At 41.3% G+C, this 19702-nt stretch overlaps 1 protein-coding gene across 1 annotated transcript in view; it reads right to left on the bottom strand.

The window, feature by feature from the left end:
* LOC121847556 (caspase-6-like) overlaps positions 1 to 19702 on the bottom strand; it is a 44178-nt gene that overhangs the window by 24295 nt on the left and 181 nt on the right. The gene's annotated exons all lie outside the window — the stretch shown is intronic.

Raw genomic sequence — 19702 nt, forward strand, 5'->3', positions numbered from 1 at the left:
GAATGTCACCTGTAGCGGTAATGAATAATGTCATAGCGGTAGTAGAATGTCACCTGTAGCGGTAATGAATAATGTCATAGCGGTAGTAGAATGTCACCTGTAGCGGTAATGAATAATGTCATAGCGGTAGTAGAATGTCCTTGTCACCTGTAGCGGTAATGAATAATGTCATAGCGGTAGTAGAATGTCACCTGTAGCGGTAATGAATAATGTCATAGCGGTAGTAGAATGTCACCTGTAGCGGTAATGAATAATGTCATAGCGGTAGTAGAATGTCACCTGTAGCGGTAATGAATAATGTCATAGCGGTAGTAGAATGTCCGGTAGTAGAATGTCACCTGTAGCGGAATAATGAATAATGTCATAGCGGTAGTAGAATGTCACCTGTAGCGGTAATGAATAATGTCATAGCGGTAGTAGAATGTCACCTGTAGCGGTAATGAATAATGTCATAGCGGTAGTAGAATGTCCTTGTCACCTGTAGCGGTAATGAATAATGTCATAGCGGTAGTAGAATGTCCTTGTCACCTGTAGCGGTAATGAATAATGTCATAGCGGTAGTAGAATGTCCTTGTCACCTGTAGCGGTAATGAATAATGTCATAGCGGTAGTAGAATGTCACCTGTAGCGGTAATGAATAATGTCATAGCGGTAGTAGAATGTCCTTGTCACCTGTAGCGGTAATGAATAATGTCATAGCTGTAGTAGAATGTCACCTGTAGCGGTAATGAATAATGTCATAGCGGTAGTAGAATGTCCTTGTCACCTGTAGCGGTAATGAATAATGTCATAGCGGTAGTAGAATGTCACCTGTAGCGGTAATGAATAATGTCATAGCGGTAGTAGAATGTCACCTGTAGCGGTAATGAATAATGTCATAGCGGTAGTAGAATGTCCTTGTCACCTGTAGCGGTAATGAATAATGTCATAGCGGTAGTAGAATGTCACCTGTAGCGGTAATGAATAATGTCATAGCGGTAGTAGAATGTCCGGTAGTTGTCACCTGTAGCGGTAATGAATAATGTCATAGCGGTAGTAGAATGTCCTTGTCACCTGTAGCGGTAATGAATAATGTCATAGCTTGGTAGTAGAATAATGTCCGGTAGTAGAATGTCACCTGTAGCGGTAATGAATAATGTCATAGCGGTAGTAGAATGTCACCTGTAGCGGTAATGAATAATGTCATAGCGGTAGTAGAATGTCCTGTCACCTAGCGGTAGTAGAATGTCACCTGTAGCGGTAATGAATAATGTCATAGCGGTAGTAGAATGTCCTTGTCACCTGTAGCGGTAATGAATAATGTCATAGCGGTAGTAGAATGTCCTTGTCACCTGTAGCGGTAATGAATAATGTCATAGCGGTAGTAGAATGTCACCTGTAGCGGTAATGAATAATGTCATAGCGGTAGTAGAATGTCCTTGTCACCTGTAGCGGTAATGAATAATGTCATAGCGGTAGTAAGAATAATGTCCGGTAGTAGAATGTCACCTGTAGCGGTAATGAATAATGTCATAGCGGTAGTAGAATGTAGCGGTAATGAATAATGTCATAGCGGTAGTTGTCACCTGTAGCGGTAATGAATAATGTCATAGCGGTAGTAGAATGTCCTTGTCACCTGTAGCGGTAATGAATAATGTCATAGCGGTAGTAGAATGTCCTTGTCACCTGTAGCGGTAATGAATAATGTCATAGCGGTAGTAGAATGTCCTTGTCACCTGTAGCGGTAATGAATAATGTCATAGCGGTAGTAGAATGTCACCTGTAGCGGTAATGAATAATGTCATAGCGGTAGTAGAATGAATCCTTGTCACCTGTAGCGGTAATGAATAATGTCATAGCGGTAGTAGAATGTCCTTGTCACCTGTAGCGGTAATGAATAATGTCATAGCGGTAGTAGAATGTCCTTGTCACCTGTAGCGGTAATGAATAATGTCATAGCGGTAGTAGAATGTCACCTGTAGCGGTAATGAATAATGTCATAGCGGTAGTAGAATGTCACCTGTAGCGGTAATGAATAATGTCATAGCGGTAGTAGAATGTCACCTGTAGCGGTAATGAATAATGTCATAGCGGTAGTATGAAGAATGTCACCTGTAGCGGTAATGAATAATGTCATAGCGGTAGTAGAATGTCACCTGTAGCGGTAATGAATAATGTCATAGCGGTAGTAGAATGTCACCTGTAGCGGTAATGAATAATGTCATAGCGGTAGTAGAATGTCCACCTGTAGCGGTAATGAATAATGTCATAGCGGTAGTAGAATGTCACCTGTAGCGGTAATGAATAATGTCATAGCGGTAGTAGAATGTCACCTGTAGCGGTAATGAATAATGTCATAGCGGTAGTAGAATGTCACCTGTAGCGGTAATGAATAATGTCATAGCGGTAGTAGAATGTCACCTGTAGCGGTAATGAATAATGTCATAGCGGTAGTAGAATGTCACCTGTAGCGGTAATGAATAATGTCATAGCGGTAGTAGAATGTCACCTGTAGCGGTAATGAATAATGTCATAGCGGTAGTAGAATGTCACCTGTAGCGGTAATGAATAATGTCATAGCGGTAGTAGAATGTCACCTGTAGCGGTAATGAATAATGTCATAGCGGTAGTAGAATGTCACCTGTAGCGGTAATGAATAATGTCATAGCGGTAGTAGAATGTCACCTGTAGCGGTAATGAATAATGTCATAGCGGTAGTAGAATGTCCTTGTCACCTGTAGCGGTAATGAATAATGTCATAGCGGTAGTAGAATGTCACCTGTAGCGGTAATGAATAATGTCATAGCGGTAGTAGAATGTCACCTGTAGCGGTAATGAATAATGTCATAGCGGTAGTAGAATGTCACCTGTAGCGGTAATGAATAATGTCATAGCGGTAGTAGAATGTCCTTGTCACCTGTAGCGGTAATGAATAATGTCATAGCGGTAGTAGAATGTCACCTGTAGCGGTAATGAATAATGTCATAGCGGTAGTAGAATGTCACCTGTAGCGGTAATGAATAATGTCATAGCGGTAGTAGAATGTCCTTGTCACCTGTAGCGGTAATGAATAATGTCATAGCGGTAGTAGAATGTCCTTGTCACCTGTAGCGGTAATGAATAATGTCATAGCGGTAGTAGAATGTCACCTGTAGCGGTAATGAATAATGTCATCACCTGTAGCGGTAATGAATAATGTCATAGCGGTAGTAGAATGTCCTTGTCACCTGTAGCGGTAATGAATAATGTCATAGCGGTAGTAGAATGTCACCCTTAGTCACCTGTAGCGGTAATGAATAATGTCATAGCGGTAGTAGAATGTCACCTGTAGCGGTAATGAATAATGTCATAGCGGTAGTAGAATGTCCTTGTCACCTGTAGCGGTAATGAATAATGTCATAGCGGTAGTAGAATGTCCTTGTCACCTGTAGCGGTAATGAATAATGTCATAGCGGTAGTAGAATGTCCTTGTCACCTGTAGCGGTAATGAATAATGTCATAGCGGTAGTAGAATGTCACCTGTCAGCTGGTAATGAATAATGTCATAGCGGTAGTAGAATGTCACCACCTGTAGCGGTAATGAATAATGTCATAGCGGTAGTAGAATGTCCTTGTCACCTGTAGCGGTAATGAATAATGTCATAGCGGTAGTAGAATGTCCTTGTCACCTGTAGAAGCGGTAATGAATAATGTCATAGCGGTAGTAGAATGTCACCTGTAGCGGTAATGAATAATGTCATAGCGGTAGTAGAATGTCACCTGTAGCGGTAATGAATGTCACCTGTAGAATGTCACCTGTAGTAATGAATAATGTCATAGCGGTAGTAGAATGTCACCTGTAGCGGTAATGAATAATGTCAGTATGAATAATGCGGTAGTAGAATGTCACCTGTAGCGGTAATGAATAATGTCATAGCGGTAGTAGAATGTCCTTGTCACCTGTAGCGGTAATGAATAATGTCATAGCGGTAGTAGAATGTCACCTGTAGCGGTAATGAATAATGTCATCGGTAGTAGAATGTCCTTGTCACCTGTAGCGGTAATGAATAATGTCATAGCGGTAGTAGAATGTCACCTGTTGTCACCTGTAGCGGTAATGAATAATGTCATAGCGGTAGTAGAATGTCACCTGTAGCGGTAATGAATAATGTCATAGCGGTAGTAGAATGTCACCTGTAGCGGTAATGAATAATGTCATAGCGGTAGTAGAATGTCACCTGTAGCGGTAATGAATAATGTCATAGCGGTAGTAGAATGTCACCTGTAGCGGTAATGAATAATGTCATAGCGGTAGTAGAATGTCACCTGTAGCGGTAATGAATAATGTCATAGCGGTAGTAGAATGTCACCTGTAGCGGTAATGAATAATGTCATAGCGGTAGTAGAATGTCACCTGTAGCTGTACGGTAATGAATAATGTCATAGCGGTAGTAGAAATGTCACCTGTAGCGGTAATGAATAATGTCATAGCGGTAGTAGAATGTCACCTGTAGCGGTAATGAATAATGTCATAGCGGTAGTAGAATGTCACCTGTAGCGGTAATGAATAATGAATAGTAGAATGTCACCTGTAGCGGTAATGAATAATGTCATAGCGGTAGTAGAATGTCACCTGTAGCGGTAATGAATAATGTCATAGCGGTAGTAGAATGTCACCTGTAGCGGTAATGAATAATGTCATAGCGGTAGTAGAATGTCACCTAGTAGAAGTCACCGGTAATGAATAATGTCATAGCGGTAGTAGAATGTCACCTGTAGCGGTAATGAATAATGTCATAGCGGTAGTAGAATGTCACCTGTAGCGGTAATGAATAATGTCATAGCGGTAGTAGAATGTCACCTGTAGCGGTAATGAATAATGTCATAGCGGTAGTAGAATGTCCTTGTCACCTGTAGCGGTAATGAATAATGTCATAGCGGTAGTAGAATGTCAGTAGAATGTCACCTGTAGCGGTAATGAATAATGTCATAGCGGTAGTAGAATGTCACCTGTAGCGGTAATGAATAATGTCATAGCGGTAGTAGAATGTCACCTGTAGCGGTAATGAATAATGTCATAGCGGTAGTAGAATGTCCTTGTCACCTGTAGCGGTAATGAATAATGTCATAGCGGTAGTAGAATGTCACCTGTAGCGGTAATGAATAATGTCATAGCGGTAATGAATAATGTAGTAGAATGTCACCTGTAGCGGTAATGAATAATGTCATAGCGGTAGTAGAATGTCCTTGTCACCTGTAGCGGTAATGAATAATGTCATAGCGGTAGTAGAATGTCCTTGTCGCCTGTAGCGGTAATGAATAATGTCATAGCGGTAGTAGAATGTCCTTGTCACCTGTAGCGGTAATGAATAATGTCATAGCGGTAGTAGAATGTCACCTGTAGCGGTAATGAATAATGTCATAGCGGTAGTAGAATGTCCTTGTCACCTGTAGCGGTAATGAATAATGTCATAGCGGTAGTAGAATGTCACCTGTAGCGGTAATGAATAATGTCATAGCGGTAGTAGAATGTCACCTGTAGCGGTAATGAATAATGTCATAGCGGTAGTAGAATGTCACCTGTAGCGGTAATGAATAATGTCATAGCGGTAGTAGAATGTCACCTGTAGCGGTAATGAATAATGTCATAGCGGTAGTAGAATGTCACCTGTAGCGGTAATGAATAATGTCATAGCGGTAGTAGAATGTCACCTGTAGCGGTAATGAATAATGTCATAGCGGTAGTAGAATGTCACCTGTAGCGGTAATGAATAATGTCATAGCGGTAGTAGAATGTCCTTGTCACCTGTAGCGGTAATGAATAATGTCATAGCGGTAGTAGAATGGTAGTAGAATGTCATAGCGGTAGTGTCACCTGTAGCGGTAATGAATAATGTCATAGCGGTAGTAGAATGTCACCATTGTCACCTGTAGCGGTAATGAATAATGTCATAGCGGTAGTAGAATGTCACCTGTAGCGGTAATGAATAATGTCATAGCGGTAGTAGAATGTCCTTGTCACCTGTAGCGGTAATGAATAATGTCATAGCGGTAGTAGAATGTCCTTGTCACCTGTAGCGGTAATGAATAATGTCATAGCGGTAGTAGTAGAATAAGTCATAGCGGTAGTAATGTCCTTGTCACCTGTAGCGGTAATGAATAATGTCATAGCGGTAGTAGAATGTCACCTGTAGCGGTAATGAATAATGTCATAGCGGTAGTAGAATGTCCTTGTCACCTGTAGCGGTAATGAATAATGTCATAGCGGTAGTAGAATGTCCTTGTCACCTGTAGCGGTAATGAATAATGTCGGTAGTAGCGGTAGTAGAATGTCCTAGTGTCACCTGTAGCGGTAATGAATAATGTCATAGCGGTAGTAGAATGTCCTTGTCACCTGTAGCGGTAATGAATAATGTCATAGCGGTAGTAGAATAATGAATAATGTCACCTGTAGCGGTAATGAATAATGTCATAGCGGTAGTAGAATGTCACCTGTAGCGGTAATGAATAATGTCATAGCGGTAGTAGAATGTCCTTGTCACCTGTAGCGGTAATGAATAATGTCATAGCGGTAGTAGAATGTCCTTGTCAATGAATAGCGGTAATGAATAATGTCATAGCGGTAGTAGAATGTCCTTGTCACCTGTAGCGGTAATGAATAATGTCATAGCGGTAGTAGAATGTCACCTGTAGCGGTAATGAATAATGTCATAGCGGTAGTAGAATGTCACCTGTAGCGGTAATGAATAATGTCATAGCGGTAGTAGAATGTCACCTGTAGCGGTAATGAATAATGTCATAGCGGTAGTAGAATGTCCTTGTCACCTGTAGCGGTAATGAATAATGTCATAGCGGTAGTAGAATGTCACCTGTAGCGGTAATGAATAATGTCATAGCGGTAGTAGAATGTCACCTGTAGCGGTAATGAATAATGTCATAGCGGTAGTAGAATGTCACCTGTAGCGGTAATGAATAATGTCATAGCGGTAGTAGAATGTCACCTGTAGCGGTAATGAATAATGTCCTTGTCACCTGTAGCGGTAATGAATAATGTCATAGCGGTAGTAGAATGTCACCTGTAGCGGTAATGAATAATGTCATAGCGGTAGTAGAATGTCCTTGTCACCTGTAGCGGTAATGAATAATGTCATAGCGGTAGTAGAATGTCACCTGTAGCGGTAATGAATAATGTCATAGCGGTAGTAGAATGTCACCTGTAGCGGTAATGAATAATGTCATAGCGGTAGTAGAATGTCACCTGTAGCGGTAATGAATAATGTCATAGCGGTAGTAGAATGTCACCTGTAGCGGTAATGAATAATGTCATAGCGGTAGTAGAATGTCACCTGTAGCGGTAATGAATAATGTCATAGCGGTAGTAGAATGTCACCTGTAGCGGTAATGAATAATGTCATAGCGGTAGTAGAATGTCACCTGTAGCGGTAATGAATAATGTCATAGCGGTAGTAGAATGTCACCTGTAGCGGTAATGAATAATGTCATAGCGGTAGTAGAATGTCACCTGTAGCGGTAATGAATAATGTCATAGCGGTAGTAGAATGTCACCTGTAGCGGTAATGAATAATGTCATAGCGGTAGTAGAATGTCACCTGTAGCGGTAATGAATAATGTCATAGCGGTAGTAGAATGTCACCTGTAGCGGTAATGAATAATGTCATAGCGGTAGTAGAATGTCCTTGTCACCTGTAGCGGTAATGAATAATGTCATAGCGGTAGTAGAATGTCACCTGTAGCGGTAATGAATAATGTCATAGCGGTAGTAGAATGTCACCTGTAGCGGTAATGAATAATGTCATAGCGGTAGTAGAATGTCACCTGTAGCGGTAATGAATAATGTCATAGCGGTAGTAGAATGTCCTTGTCACCTGTAGCGGTAATGAATAATGTCATAGCGGTAGTAGAATGTCGCCTGTAGCGGTAATGAATAATGTCATAGCGGTAGTAGAATGTCACCTGTAGCGGTAATGAATAATGTCATAGCGGTAGTAGAATGTCCTTGTTACCTGTAGCGGTAATGAATAATGTCATAGCGGTAGTAGAATGTCACCTGTAGCGGTAATGAATAATGTCATAGCGGTAGTAGAATGTCCTTGTCACCTGTAGCGGTAATGAATAATGTCATAGCGGTAGTAGAATGTCCTTGTCACCTGTAGCGGTAATGAATAATGTCATAGCGGTAGTAGAATGTCCTTGTCACCTGTAGCGGTAATGAATAATGTCATAGCGGTAGTAGAATGTCACCTGTAGCGGTAATGAATAATGTCATAGCGGTAGTAGAATGTCACCTGTAGCGGTAATGAATAATGTCATAGCGGTAGTAGAATGTCACCTGTAGCGGTAATGAATAATGTCATAGCGGTAGTAGAATGTCACCTGTAGCGTAATGTAATGAATAATGTCACCTGTAGCGGTAATGAATAATGTAGAATGTCACCTGTAGCGGTAATGAATAATGTCATAGCGGTAGTAGAATGTCACCTGTAGCGGTAATGAATAATGTCATGTAGCGGTAGTAGAATGTCCTTGTCACCTGTAGCGGTAATGAATAATGTCATAGCGGTAGTAGAATGTCCTTGTCACCTGTAGTAAGAATAATGTCACCTGTAGCGGTAATGAATAATGTCATAGCGGTAGTAGAACCTGTCCATAGCGGTAGTTGTCACCTGTAGCGGTAATGAATAATGTCATAGCGGTAGTAGAATGTCCTTGTCACCTGTAGCGGTAATGAATAATGTCATAGCGGTAGTAGAATGTCCTTGTCACCTGTAGCGGTAATGAATAATGTCATAGCGGTAGTAGAATGTCACCTGTAGCGGTAATGAATAATGTCATAGCGGTAGTAGAATGTCCTTGTCACCTGTAGCGGTAATGAATAATGTCATAGCGGTAGTAGAATGTCCTTGTCACCTGTAGCGGTAATGAATAATGTCATAGCGGTAGTAGAATGTCCTTGTCACCTGTAGCGGTAATGAATAATGTCATAGCGGTAGTAGAATGTCACCTGTAGCGGTAATGAATAATGTCATAGCGGTAGTAGAATGTCCTTGTCACCTGTAGCGGTAATGAATAATGTCATAGCGGTAGTAGAATGTCCTTGTCACCTGTAGCGGTAATGAATAATGTCATAGCGGTAGTAGAATGTCACCTGTAGCGGTAATGAATAATGTCATAGCACCTGTAGCGGTAATGAATAATGTCATAGCGGTAGTAGAATGTCACCTGTAGCGGTAATGAATAATGTCATAGCGGTAGTAGAATGTCCTTGTCACCTGTAGCGGTAATGAATAATGTCATAGCGGTAGTAGAATGTCACCTGTAGTAATGAATAATGTCATAGCGGTAGTAGAATGTCACCTGTAGCGGTAATGAATAATGTCATAGCGGTAGTAGATGTCCTTGTCACCTGTAGCGGTAATGAATAATGTCATAGCGGTAGTAGAATGTCACCTGTAGCGGTAATGAATAATGTCATAGCGGTAGTAGAATGTCCTTGTCACCTGTAGCGGTAATGAATAATGTCATAGCGGTAGTAGAATGTCTTGTCACCTGTAGCGGTAATGAATAATGTCATAGCGGTAGTAGAATGTCCTTGTCACCTGTAGCGGTAATGAATAATGTCATAGCGGTAGTAGAATGTCACCTGTAGCGGTAATGAATAATGTCATAGCGGTAGTAGAATGTCCGGTAGTTGTCACCTGTAGCGGTAATGAATAATGTCATAGCGGTAGTAGAATGTCACCTGTAGCGGTAATGAATAATGTCATAGCGGTAGTAGAATGTCACCTGTAGCGGTAATGAATAATGTCATAGCGGTAGTAGAATGTCACCTGTAGCGGTAATGAATAATGTCATAGCGGTAGTAGAATGTCCTTGTCACCACCTGTAGCGGTAATGAATAATGTCATAGCGGTAGTAGAATGTCACCTGTAGCGGTAATGAATAATGTCATAGCGGTAGTAGAATGTCACCTGTAGCGGTAATGAATAATGTCATAGCGGTAGTAGAATGTCACCTGTAGCGGTAATGAATAATGTCATAGCGGTAGTAGAATGTCCTTGTCACCTGTAGCGGTAATGAATAATGTCATAGCGGTAGTAGAATGTCCTTGTCACCTGTAGCGGTAATGAATAATGTCATAGCGGTAGTAGAATGTCCTTGTCACCTGTAGCGGTAATGAATAATGTCATAGCGGTAGTAGAATGTCCTTGTCACCTGTAGCGGTAATGAATAATGTCATAGCGGTAGTAGAATGTCCTTGTCACCTGTAGCGGTAATGAATAATGTCATAGCGGTAGTAGAATGTCACCTGTAGCGGTAATGAATAAATAAGTAGAATGTCACCTGTAGCGGTAATGAATAATGTCATAGCGGTAGTAGAATGTCACCTGTAGCGGTAATGAATAATGTCATAGCGGTAGTAGAATGTCACCTGTAGCGGTAATGAATAATGTCATAGCGGTAGTAGAATGTCACCTGTAGCGGTAATGAATAATGTCATAGCGGTAGTAGAATGTCACCTGTAGCGGTAATGAATAATGTCATAGTAGGTAGTAGAATGTCATAGCGGTAGTTGTCACCTGTAGCGGTAATGAATAATGTCATAGCGGTAGTAGAATGTCATAGCGGTAGTAGAATGTTGTCACCTGTAGCGGTAATGAATAATGTCATAGCGGTAGTAGAATGTCCTTGTCACCTGTAGCGGTAATGAATAATGTCATAGCGGTAGTAGAATGTCCTTGTCACCTGTAGCGGTAATGAATAATGTCATAGCGGTAGTAGAATGTCCTTGTCACCTGTAGCGGTAATGAATAATGTCATAGCGGTAGTAGAATGTCACCTGTAGCGGTAATGAATAATGTCATAGCGGTAGTAGAATGTCCTTGTCACCTGTAGCGGTAATGAATAATGTCATAGCGGTAGTAGAATGTCCTTGTCACCTGTAGCGGTAATGAATAATGTCATAGCGGTAGTAGAATGTCCTTGTCACCTGTAGCGGTAATGAATAATGTCATAGCGGTAGTAGAATGTCACCTTGTCACCTGTAGCGGTAATGAATAATGTCATAGCGGTAGTAGAATGTCCGGTAATGAATGTCACCTGTCAGCTGGTAATGAATAATGTCATAGCGGTAGTAGAATGTCCTTGTCACCTGTAGCGGTAATGAATAATGTCATAGCGGTAGTAGAATGTCCTTGTCACCTGTAGCGGTAATGAATAATGTCATAGCGGTAGTAGAATGTCCTTGTCACCTGTAGCGGTAATGAATAATGTCATAGCGGTAGTAGAATGTCCTTGTCACCTGTAGCGGTAATGAATAATGTCATAGCGGTAGTAGAATGTCACCTGTAGCGGTAGTAATGAATAATGTCATAGCGGTAGTAGAATGTCACCTGTAGCGGTAATGAATAATGTCATAGCGGTAGTAGAATGTCCTTGTCACCTGTAGCGGTAATGAATAATGTCATAGCGGTAGTAGAATGTCCTTGTCACCTGTAGCGGTAATGAATAATGTCATAGCGGTAGTAGAATGTCCTTGTCACCTGTAGCGGTAATGAATAATGTCATAGCGGTAGTAGAATGTCACCTGTAGCGGTAATGAATAATGTCATAGCGGTAGTAGAATGTCACCTGTAGCGGTAATGAATAATGTCATAGCGGTAGTAGAATGTCACCTGTAGCGGTAATGAATAATGTCATAGCGGTAGTAGAATGTCCTTGTCACCTGTAGCTTGGTAATGAATAATGTCATAGCGGTAGTAGAATGTCACCTGTAGCGGTAATGAATAATGTCAAGTAGAATGTCCTTGTCACCTGTAGCAGTAATGAATAATGTCAAGTAGAATGTCCTTGTCACCTGTAGCGGTAATGAATAATGTCATAGCGGTAGTAGAATGTCCTTGTCACCTGTAGCGGTAATGAATAATGTCATAGCGGTAGTAGAATGTCCTTGTCACCTGTAGCGGTAATGAATAATGTCATAGCGGTAGTAGAATGTCCTTGTCACCTGTAGCGGTAATGAATAATGTCATAGCGGTAGTAGAGGTCCTTGTCGCCTGTAGCGGTAATGAATAATGTCATAGCGGTAGTAGAATATCCTTGTCACCTGTAGCGGTAATGAATAATGTCATAGCGGTAGTAGAATGTCACCTGTAGCGGTAATGAATAATGTCATAGCGGTAGTAGAATGTCACCAGTAGCGGTAATGAATAATGTCATAGCGGTAGTAGAATGTCACCTTAGCGGTCACCTGTAGCGGTAATGAATAATGTCATAGCGGTAGTAGAATGTCACCTGTAGCGGTAATGAATAATGTCATAGCGGTAGTAGAATGTCCTTGTCACCTGTAGCGGTAATGAATAATGTCATAGCGGTAGTAGAATGTCACCTGTCATAGCGGTAGTAGAATGTCAAGCGGTAATGAATAATGTCATAGCGGTAGTAGAATGTCACCTGTAGCGGTAATGAATAATGTCATAGCGGTAGTAGAATGTCACCTGTAGCGGTAATGAATAATGTCATAGCGGTAGTAGAATGTCACCTGTAGCGGTAATGAATAATGTCATAGCGGTAGTAGAATGTCCTTGTCACCTGTAGCGGTAATGAATAATGTCATAGCGGTAGTAGAATGTCACCTGTAGCGGTAATGAATAATGTCATAGCGGTAGTAGAACCTGTAGCGGTAATGAATAATGTCATAGCGGTAGTAGAATGTCACCTGTAGCGGTAATGAATAATGTCATAGCGGTAGTAGAATGTCACCTGTAGCGGTAATGAATAATGTCATAATGGTAGTAGAAACCTGTAGCGGTAATGAATAATGTCATAGCGGTAGTAGAATGTCACCTGTAGCGGTAATGAATAATGTCATAGCGGTAGTAGAATGTCCTTGTCACCTGTAGCGGTAATGAATAATGTCATAGCGGTAGTAGAATGTCACCTGTAGCGGTAATGAATAATGTCATAGCGGTAGTAGAATGTCACCTGTAGCGGTAATGAATAATGTCATAGCGGTAGTAGAATGTCCGGTAGTGTCACCTGTAGCGGTAATGAATAATGTCATAGCGGTAGTAGAATGTCCTTGTCACCTGTAGCGGTAATGAATAATGTCATAGCGGTAGTAGAATGTCACCTGTAGCGGTAATGAATAATGTCATAGCGGTAGTAGAATGTCCTTGTCACCTGTAGCGGTAATGAATAATGTCATAGCGGTAGTAGAATGTCCTTGTCACCTGTAGCGGTAATGAATAATGTCATAGCGGTAGTAGAATGTCACCTTGTCACCTGTAGCGGTAATGAATAATGTCATAGCGGTAGTAGAATGTCCTTGTCACCTGTAGCGGTAATGAATAATGTCATAGCGGTAGTAGAATGTCCTTGTCACCTGTAGCGGTAATGAATAATGTCATAGCGGTAGTAGAATGTCCTTGTCACCTGTAGCGGTAATGAATAATGTCATAGCGGTAGTAGAATGTCCTTGTCACCTGTAGCGGTAATGAATAATGTCATAGCGGTAGTAGAATGAATAATGTCCTTGTCACCTGTAGCGGTAATGAATAATGTCATAGCGGTAGTAGAATGTCCTTGTCACCTGTAGCGGTAATGAATAATGTCATAGCGGTAGTAGAATGTCACCTGTAGCGGTAATGAATAATGTCATAGCGGTAGTAGAATGTCACCTGTAGCGGTAATGAATAATGTCATAGCGGTAGTAGAATGTCCTTGTCACCTGTAGCGGTAATGAATAATGTCATAGCGGTAGTAGAATGTCCTTGTCGCCTGTAGCGGTAATGAATAATGTCATAGCGGTAGTAGAATGTCCTTGTCACCTGTAGCGGTAATGAATAATGTCATAGCGGTAGTAGAATGTCCTTGTCACCTGTAGCGGTAATGAATAATGTCAAGTAGAATGTCCTTGTCCTTGTCACCTGTAGCGGTAATGAATAATGTCATAGCGGTAGTAGAATGTCCTTGTCACCTGTAGTAATGAATAATGTCATAGCGGTAGTAGAATGTCCTTGTCACCTGTAGCGGTAATGAATAATGTCATAGCGGTAGTAGAATGTCCTTGTCACCTGTAGCGGTAATGAATAATGTCATAGCGGTAGTAGAATGTCCTTGTCACCTGTAGCGGTAATGAATAATGTCATAGCGGTAGTAGAATGTCCTTGTCACCTGTAGCGGTAATGAATAATGTCATAGCGGTAGTAGAATGTCCTTGTCACCTGTAGCGGTAATGAATAATGTCATAGCGGTAGTAGAATGTCACCTGTAGCGGTAATGAATAATGTCATAGCGGTAGTAGAATGTCCTGTCACCTGTAGTAGCGGTAATGAATAATGTCATAGCGGTAGTAGAATGTCCTTGTCACCTGTAGCGGTAATGAATAATGTCATAAGTAGAATGTCACCTGTAGCGGTAATGCGGTAGTAGAATGTCCTTGTCACCTGTAGCGGTAATTGTCACCTGTAGCGGTAATGAATAATGTCATAGCGGTAGTAGAATGTCTTGTCACCTGTAGCGGTAATGAATAATGTCATAGCGGTAGTAGAATGTCCTTGTCACCTGTAGCGGTAATGAATAATGTCATAGCGGTAGTAGAATGTCACCTGTAGCGGTAATGAATAATGTCATAGCGGTAGTAGAATGTCACCTGTAGCGGTAATGAATAATGTCATAGCGGTAGTAGAATGTCACCTGTAGCGGTAATGAATAATGTCATAGCGGTAGTAGAATGTCACCTGTAGCGGTAATGAATAATGTCATAGCGGTAGTAGAATGTCCTTGTCACCTGTAGCGGTAATGAATAATGTCATAGCGGTAGTAGAAGTCCTTGTCACCTGTAGCGGTAATGAATAATGTCATAGCGGTAGTAGAATGTCCTTGTCACCTGTAGCGGTAATGAATAATGTCATAGCGGTAGTAGAATGTCATGTCACCTGTAGCGGTAATGAATAATGTCATAGCGGTAGTAGAATGTCACCTGTAGCGGTAATGAATAATGTCATAGCGGTAGTAGAATGTCCGGTAATGAATAATGTCACCTGTAGCGGTAATGAATAATGTCATAGCGGTAGTAGAATGTCCTTGTCACCTGTAGCGGTAATGAATAATGTCATAGCGGTAGTAGAATGTCCTTGTCACCTGTAGCGGTAATGAATAATGTCATAGCGGTAGTAGAATGTCCTTGTCACCTGTAGCGGTAATGAATAATGTCATAGCGGTAGTAGAATGTCACCTGTAGCGGTAATGAATAATGTCATAGCGGTAGTAGAATGTCACCTGTAGCGGTAATGAATAATGTCATAGCGGTAGTAGAATGTCCTTGTCACCTGTAGCGGTAATGAATAATGTCATAGCGGTAGTAGAATGTCCACCTGTAGCGGTAATGAATAATGTCATAGCGGTAGTAGAATGTCCTAGAATGTCACCCGGTAATGAATAATGTCACCTGTAGTAGGTAATGAATAATGTCATAGCGGTAGTAGAATGTCACCTGTAGCGGTAATGAATAATGTCATAGCGGTAGTAGAATGTCCTTGTCACCTGTAGCGGTAATGAATAATGTCATAGCGGTAGTAGAATGTCACCTGTAGCGGTAATGAATAATGTCATAGCGGTAGTAGAATGTCACCTGTAGCGGTAATGAATAATGTCATAGCGGTAGTAGAATGTCACCTGTCAGCGGTAATGAATAATGTCATAGCGGTAGTAGAATGTCCTTGTCACCTGTAGCGGTAATGAATAATGTCATAGCGGTAGTAGAATGTCACCTGTAGCGGTAATGAATAATGTCATAGCGGTAGTAGAATGTCACCTGTAGCGGTAATGAATAATGTCATAGCGGTAGTAGAATGTCCTTGTCACCTGTAGCGGTAATGAATAATGTCATAGCGGTAGTAGAATGTCCTTGTCACCTGTAGCGGTAATGAATAATGTCATAGCGGTAGTAGAATGTCCTTGTCACCTGTAGCGGTAATGAATAATGTCATAGCGGTAGTAGAATGTCCTTGTCACCTGTAGCGGTAATGAATAATGTCATAGCGGTAGTAGAATGTCCTTGTCACCTGTAGCGGTAATGAATAATGTCATAGCGGTAGTAGAATGTCACCTGTAGCGGTAATGAATAATGTCATAGCGGTAGTAGAATGTCACCTGTAGCGGTAATGAATAATGTCATAGCGGTAGTAGAACCTGTCGGTAATGAATAATGTCATAGCCTGTAGCGGTAATGAATAATGTCATAGCGGTAGTAGAATGTCACCTGTAGCGGTAATGAATAATGTCATAGCGGTAGTAGAATGTCACCTGTAGCGGTAATGAATAATGTCATAGCGGTAGTAGAATGTCACCTGTAGCGGTAATGAATAATGTCATAGCGGTAGTAGAATGTCACCTGTAGCGGTAATGAATAATGTCACCTGTCAGCGGTAATGAATAATGTCATAGCGGTAGTAGTCACCTGTCCGGTAATGTCACCTGTAGCGGTAATGAATAATGTCATAGCGGTAGTAGAATGTCCTTGTCACCTGTAGCGGTAATGAATAATGTCATAGCGGTAGTAGAATGTCCTTGTCACCTGTAGCGGTAATGAATAATGTCATAGCGGTAGTAGAATGTCACCTGTAGCGGTAATGAATAATGTCATAGCGGTAGTAGAATGTCACCCTTGTCACCTGTAGCGGTAATGAATAATGTCATAGCGGTAGTAGAATGTCCTTGTCACCTGTAGCGGTAATGAATAATGTCATAGCGGTAGTAGAATGTCCTTGTCACCTGTAGCGGTAATGAATAATGTCATAGAATGTCACCTGTAGTAGAATGTCACCTGTAGAATGTCGGTAATGCGGTAATAATGTCATAGCGGTAGTAGAATGTCCTTGTCACCTGTAGCGGTAATGAATAATGTCATAGCGGTAGTAGAATGTCCTTGTCACCTGTAGCGGTAATGAATAATGTCATAGCGGTAGTAGAATGTCCTTGTCACCTGTAGCGGTAATGAATAATGTCATAGCGGTAGTAGAATGTCACCTGTCCGGTAATGAATAATGTCAGTCACCCTGAATGTCACCTGTAGCGGTAATGAATAATGTCATAGCGGTAGTAGAATGTCCGGTAATGAATAATGTCATAGCGGTAGGAGAATGTCCTTGTCACCTGTAGCGGTAATGAATAATGTCATAGCGGTAGTAGAATGTCCTTGTCACCTGTAGCGGTAATGAATAATGTCATAGCGGTAGTAGAATGTCACCTGTAGCGGTAATGAATAATGTCATAGCGGTAGTAGAATGTCCTTGTCACCTGTAGCGGTAATGAATAATGTCATAGCGGTAGTAGAATGTCCTTGTCACCTGTAGCGGTAATGAATAATGTCATAGCGGTAGTAGAATGTCCTTGTCACCTGTAGCGGTAATGAATAATGTCATAGCGGTAGTAGAATGTCACCTGTAGCGGTAATGAATAATGTCATAGCGGTAGTAGAATGTCACCAGTAGCGGTAATGAATAATGTCATAGCGGTAGTAGAATGTCACCAGTAGCGGTAATGAATAATGTCATAGCGGTAGAATGTCCTTGTCACCTGTAGTAATGAATAATGTCACCTGTAGCGGTAATGAATAATGTCATAGCGGTAGTAGAATGTCACCTGTAGCGGTAATGAATAATGTCATAGCGGTAGTAGAAAGCGGTAATGAATAATGTCATAGCGGTAGTAGAATGTCACCTGTAGCGGTAATGAATAATGTCATAGCGGTAGTAGAATGTCCTTGTCACCTGTAGCGGTAATGAATAATGTCATAGCGGTAGTAGAATGTCCTAGAATGTCACCTGTAGCGGTAATGAATAATGTCATAGCGGTAGTAGAATGTCCTTGTCACCTGTAGCGGTAATGAATAATGTCATAGCGGTAGTAGAATGTCCACTTGCCTGTAGCGGTAATGAATAATGTCATAGCGGTAGTAGAATGTCCTTGTCACCTGTAGCGGTAATGAATAATGTCATAGCGGTAGTAGAATGTCACCTGTAGCGGTAATGAATAATGTCATAGCGGTAGTAGAATGTCACCTGTAGCGGTAATGAATAATGTCATAGCGGTAGTAGAATGTCACCTGTAGCGGTAATGAATAATGTCATAGCGGTAGTAGAACCTGCCTGTAGCGGTAATGAATAATGTCATAGCGGTAGTGTCACCTGTAGCGGTAATGAATAATGTCATAGCGGTAGTAGAATGTCCTTGTCACCTGTAGCGGTAATGAATAATGTCATAGCGGTAGTAGAATGTCACCTGTAGCGGTAATGAATAATGTCATAGCGGTAGTAGAATGTCACCTGTAGCGGTAATGAATAATGTCATAGCGGTAGTAGAATGTCACCTGTAGCGGTAATGAATAATGTCATAGCGGTAGTAGAATGTCACCTGTCGGTAATGAACCTGTAGCGGTAATGAATAATGTCATATGTCCTTGTCACCTGTAGGTAATGAAGAATAGCGGTAGTAGAATGTCACCTGTAGCGGTAATGAATAATGTCATAGCGGTAGTAGAATGTCACCTGTAGCGGTAATGAATAATGTCATAGCGGTAGTAGAATGTCACCTGTAGCGGTAATGAATAATGTCATAGCGGTAGTAGAATGTCACCTGTAGCGGTAATGAATAATGTCATAGCGGTAGTAGAATGTCACCTGTAGCGGTAATGAATAATGTCATAGCGGTAGTAGAATGTCACCTGTAGCGGTAATGAATAATGTCATAGCGGTAGTAGAATAGATGTCCTTGTCACCTGTAGCGGTAATGAATAATGTCCGGTAGTAGAATGTCACCTGTAGCGGTAATGAATAATGTCATAGCGGTAGTAGAATGTCACCTGTAGCGGTAATGAATAATGTCATAGCGGTAGTAGAATGTCACCTGTAATGAATAATGTAATGAATAATGTCATGTCACCTGTAGCGGTAATGAATAATGTCATAGCGGTAGTAGAATGTCACCTGTAGCGGTAATGAATAATGTCATAGCGGTAGTAGAATGTCACCTGTAGCGGTAATGAATAATGTCATAGCGGTAGTAGAATGTCCTTGTCACCTGTAGCGGTAATGAATAATGTCATAGCGGTAGTAGAATGTCACCTGTAGCGGTAATGAATAATGTCATAGCGGTAGTAGAATGTCACCTGTAGCGGTAATGAATAATGTCATAGCGGTAGTAGAATGTCACCTGTAGCGGTAATGAATAATGTCATAGCGGTAGTAGGTAGTAGAATGTCATAGCGGTAGTAGAATGTCACCTGTAGCGGTAATGAATAATGTCATAGCGGTAGTAGAATGTCACCTGTAGCGGTAATGAATAATGTCATAGCGGTAGTAGAATGTCACCTGTAGCGGTAATGAATAATGTCATAGCGGTAGTAGAATGTCCCTGTCACCTGTAGCGGTAATGAATAATGTCCTAGTAGCGGTAATGAATAATGTCATAGCGGTAGTAGAATGTCACCTGTAGCGGTAATGAATAATGTCATAGCGGTAGTAGAATGTCCTTGTCACCTGTAGCGGTAATGAATAATGTCATAGCGGTAGTAGAATGTCACCTGTAGCGGTAATGAATAATGTCATAGCGGTAGTAGAATGTCACCGGTAGCGGTGAAGAATGTCATAGCGGTAATGAATAATGTCATAGCGGTAGAATGTCACCTGTAGCGGTAATGAATAATGTCATAGCGGTAGTAGAA

This window comes from Oncorhynchus tshawytscha, linkage group LG10 (assembly GCF_018296145.1).
Source record: "Oncorhynchus tshawytscha isolate Ot180627B linkage group LG10, Otsh_v2.0, whole genome shotgun sequence".
NCBI lineage: Eukaryota > Metazoa > Chordata > Actinopteri > Salmoniformes > Salmonidae > Oncorhynchus > Oncorhynchus tshawytscha.